Source organism: Schistocerca americana, unplaced genomic scaffold, assembly GCF_021461395.2.
Source record: "Schistocerca americana isolate TAMUIC-IGC-003095 unplaced genomic scaffold, iqSchAmer2.1 HiC_scaffold_898, whole genome shotgun sequence".
NCBI classification, from domain to species: domain Eukaryota; kingdom Metazoa; phylum Arthropoda; class Insecta; order Orthoptera; family Acrididae; genus Schistocerca; species Schistocerca americana.
The window spans coordinates 37,501-42,500 of record NW_025726673.1 but is presented as its reverse complement, the minus strand read 5'-3'; the positions used below and the strand labels follow the sequence as shown (position 1 = coordinate 42,500).

The following is a 5,000-nucleotide window of genomic DNA, read 5'->3' as shown; positions in this document are numbered from 1 at the left end:
TCCTTGGATGTGGTAGCCGTTTCTCAGGCTCCCTCTCCGGAATCGAACCCTGATTCCCCGTTACCCGTTACAACCATGGTAGGCGCAGAACCTACCATCGACAGTTGATAAGGCAGACATTTGAAAGATGCGTCGCCGGTACGAGGACCGTGCGATCAGCCCAAAGTTATTCAGAGTCACCAAGGCAAACGGACCGGACGAGCCGACCGATTGGTTTTGATCTAATAAAAGCGTCCCTTCCATCTCTGGTCGGGACTCTGTTTGCATGTATTAGCTCTAGAATTACCACAGTTATCCAAGTAACGTGGGTACGATCTAAGGAACCATAACTGATTTAATGAGCCATTCGCGGTTTCACCTTAATGCGGCTTGTACTGAGACATGCATGGCTTAATCTTTGAGACAAGCATATGACTACTGGCAGGATCAACCAGGGAGCTGCGTCAACTAGAGCTGAGCAGCCGGCCGCCCGGGAGTGTGTCCCGGGGGCCCGCGCGAACACGCAAGCGTCCGCTCAATTATTCTGCAAACAGGAGGAGGCTGAGCTCCCCTGCACCATACACCTCGAAACCCTCTCAGGTCCCGGCGGCGCGCAGCGCCGTCCTAAGTACTTGGTCGGGTTCGAGAGAGGCGCAATCGCCCGGAGTTTGGCGAGTAGACGCTTTAGGTGCGACCACCCGTGCTCCCAACTGAGCTTGCCGCTGCCGACAGAGGCCCGGGAGCGTGCTGTCGTGGCATTGCCGGCGGGAGACAACACGCGCCACCTACGGTGACCGGCAGCTCCAACGCCAGCGCCACAGAAGGACAAAAGCCCCACTTGGGTGCCGAAGCGAACTCTCCCAGCACAGCGCACGCGCCAACACGTCCGCACAGCTGCGATACAAACCACCTGCGAGAACCGCAGAGGCGACCGAGCAGCAGACGGCGTCGCGGCGCCGAGCGCCGGGCGGCGGCGCATCCTCAGCGCACACAGTCCTCAATCGGACCAGCACACTGCAGATGTCCACCGCGCTTCGCACCGGGCCCGCGAGGACCTACTTTGGCCGCACGGCGCCGCGTGCAGGGTGCGCCGGCGCGCAGCTGCGCCGCCTGCCGCCTCCGTCGGCCGGCGCGCCTGCCACTGGCCGCCCCCACCAGCCGGCTGTAGCGCGTGCGCCCACGCACCGCACGGCCAACACGCCGGGAGGCCCCCCCTCACCGGCCGGGGACGGTCCCACCCAGCCACCGCCGCGTATCGCTTCACACCCACATGCCATTCACGTTCGTGGGCATGGTGGGTATCGCTGCAACAACCGGTTGGTAGCTCAACCGATCGTCGCCATCACTGATTCACCCCTAGCGAGAACAACCGCACCACAACGGTTTACCAGTTGTTCATTTGCGTAACGTCACCAGCAAACGTAGGCGTCCATCGCCATTTGCAAATTCAACGATTGTTGCATGCCTGTGTCAGGTGTCACGACACACTGTCTGCCCACATACACGCAACAACATGTCCACGCTTAGCGAACACGTGGAAGGTGGCCCCCGTACGTATGCGATGTCCATTGCGCGAACGACTGTCAACCGGCCTCTGTCGCATGTCGCAGATGTGGAACGCAGTGCACCGTGCTATCACGGTGTGTGAGAAGAGACGACTACGTCTGACAACACGCGCCACTACATCAACAGACGGCTCATGCTGATCGCCATCCAGGGCATACCACACTGCAATCCAGCTCTTATAGGGAGACGACACGTAGCTGAGTGCACAACATTTGGACCGCATGGTTCGCCGTTGTTGGCGCAGTCGTTGTACGGTCACATGTACCACGATGTATCATTCAGTACATGAGGACCAATGTGCAGTACAGTGTGTGATTTGGACGTACAACATCAGCGGACAGTTGACACAGGCCGTACCACAGCGTAGGCTAAGTGCTTCGCCATGCGAATGCCAATGAACAACTGCAAATGCCAATGAACAACTGCAAAGGGCATTGAGCATGTACGTCCTGCTGCCATCCACATTACAGTGTATAGCTGCAAGGTGTTTAACATGAAGCGATACACTGGGGACCGGGCAGTGCGAGTAGCAAACTATATTGCGGGGGTTGCAGTTAGGCAACACTACACTAATTTAACGCGTCGTATGACAATTACAGAGCAGGTTAAGGCCCAACGTGTGTTGGGTTAAGGCCCAACGTGTGTTGGGTTAAGGCCCAACGTGTGTTGGGTTAAGGCCCAACGTGTGTTGGGTTAAGGCCCAACGTGTGTTGGGTTAAGGCCCAACGTGTGTTGGGTTACGTTAAGGGGCAATGTGGGTTACGTTAAGGGGCAATGTGGGTTACGTTAAGGGGCAATGTGGGTTACGTTACGGCGCAATATAGGTTACGTTACGGCGCAATATAGGTTACGTTAAGGGGCAATGTGGGTTACGTTACGGCGCAATATAGGTTACGTTACGGCGCAATATAGGTTACGTTAAGGCGCAATATCGGTTACGTTAAGGCGCAATACAGGTTACGTTAAGGCGCAATACAGGTTACGTTAAGGCGCAATACAGGTTACGTTAAGGCGCAATACAGGTTACGTTAAGGCGCAATACAGGTTACGTTAAGGCGCAATACAGGTTACGTTAAGGCGCAATACAGGTTACGTTAAGGCGCAATGCAGGTTACGTTAAGGCGCAATGCAGGTTACGTTAAGGCGCAATGCAGGTTACGTTAAGGCGCAATACAGGTTACGTTAAGGCGCAATGCAGGTTACGTTAAGGCGCAATGCAGGTTACGTTAAGGCGCAATACAGGTTACGTTAAGGCGCAATACAGGTTACGTTAAGGCGCAATACAGGTTACGTTAAGGCGCAATACAGGTTACGTTAAGGCGCAATACAGGTTACGTTAAGGCGCAATACAGGTTACGTTAAGGCGCAATACAGGTTACGTTAAGGCGCAATACAGGTTACGTTAAGGCGCAATACAGGTTACGTTAAGGCGCAATACAGGTTACGTTAAGGCGCAATACAGGTTACGTTAAGGCGCAATACAGGTTACGTTAAGGCGCAATACAGGTTACGTTAAGGCGCAATACAGGTTACGTTAAGGCGCAATACAGGTTACGTTAAGGCGCAATACAGGTTACGTTAAGGCGCAATACAGGTTACGTTAAGGCGCAATACAGGTTACGTTAAGGCGCAATACAGGTTACGTTAAGGCGCAATACAGGTTACGTTAAGGCGCAATACAGGTTAGGTTAAGGCGCAATACAGGTTAGGTTAAGGTACGACATAGGTTAGGTTAAGGTACGACATAGGTTAGGTTAAGGTACGACATAGGTTAGGTTAAGGTACGACATAGGTTAGGTTAAGGTACGACATAGGTTAGGTTAAGGTACGACATAGGTTAGGTTAAGGTACGACATAGGTTAGGTTAAGGTACGACATAGGTTAGGTTAAGGTACGACATAGGTTAGGTTAAGGTACGACATAGGTTAGGTTAAGGTACGACATAGGTTAGGTTAAGGTACGACATAGGTTAGGTTAAGGTACGACATAGGTTAGGTTAAGGTACGACATAGGTTAGGTTAAGGTACGACATAGGTTAGGTTAAGGTACGACATAGGTTAGGTTAAGGTACGACATAGGTTAGGTTAAGGTACGACATAGGTTAGGTTAAGGTACGACATAGGTTAGGTTAAGGTACGACATAGGTTAGGTTAAGGTACGACATAGGTTAGGTTAAGGTACGACATAGGTTAGGTTAAGGTACGACATAGGTTAGGTTAAGGTACGACATAGGTTAGGTTAAGGTACGACATAGGTTAGGTTAAGGTACGACATAGGTTAGGTTAAGGTACGACATAGGTTAGGTTAAGGTACGACATAGGTTAGGTTAAGGTACGACATAGGTTAGGTTAAGGTACGACATAGGTTAGGTTAAGGTACGACATAGGTTAGGTTAAGGTACGACATAGGTTAGGTTAAGGTACGACATAGGTTAGGTTAAGGTACGACATAGGTTAGGTTAAGGTACGACATAGGTTAGGTTAAGGTACGACATAGGTTAGGTTAAGGTACGACATAGGTTAGGTTAAGGTACGACATAGGTTAGGTTAAGGTACGACATAGGGTAGGTTAAGGTACGACATAGGTTAGGTTAAGGTACGACATAGGTTAGGTTACGGTACGACATAGGTTAGGTTACGGTACGACATAGGTTAGGTTACGGTACGACATAGGTTAGGTTACGGTACGACATAGGTTAGGTTACGGTACGACATAGGTTAGGTTACGGTACGACATAGGTTAGGTTACGGTACGACATAGGTTAGGTTACGGTACGACATAGGTTAGGTTACGGTACGACATAGGTTAGGTTACGGTACGACATAGGTTAGGTTACGGTACGACATAGGTTAGGTTACGGTACGACATAGGTTAGGTTACGGTACGACATAGGTTAGGTTACGGTACGACATAGGTTAGGTTACGGTACGATATAGGTTAGGTTACGGTACGATATAGGTTAGGTTAAGGTACACATTGTTGTAAGGAAAGGTTTAATGGGGGGCGGGGCGGGGCGGCCGGTTTGTTGATTGTGATTATAGTAAGTGGATGCCTGCGGCATCATCTGATTTGCCACGTCAGGATGCACCTTTGGCTCATGACAGGCGGCGCTCTCATTCCATGCTTGTGGCAGACCTGTGTCTTTCATTCCTGCCATTGTTTGTGTGCTGTGAGAGGAGGCAGTATTGTGATGTTGGGTGCACCCCTGTGTAGGACATGTGTGGGTGTTGGTGGCTTGGCTGAGCAATGGTGGTTGTCGGGTGGGTGGGATATTCTGTTTTCTGAGTGGACCTCCCAGTCTGGTTATGACAGTGTGGATTGTCTAATGTGGCGGAGAGGATGCACTGGGTGTTGTTCCATGCTGGTGCTTACATATTGTCTGTGTGCGTGTTACAGGCAGAGAGTAGTGCGTGATAAGGGTGTGTGGCTGACGTGTGGTTGTGATTGTGAGCAGA

The 5,000-nt window shown here is 51.2% G+C and overlaps 1 non-coding gene across 1 annotated transcript in view; it reads right to left on the bottom strand.

Annotated features, from left to right (window-relative positions):
- Window positions 1-437, bottom strand: part of LOC124592073 — a 1,910-nt gene extending 1,473 nt beyond the window's left edge. The window contains exon 1 of the ribosomal RNA XR_006977330.1: window positions 1-437. This exon is cut by the window's left edge and continues 1,473 nt beyond it. This is a non-coding gene — a ribosomal RNA (small subunit ribosomal RNA).
- Between the last annotated feature and the right edge of the window lie 4,563 nt (window positions 438-5,000).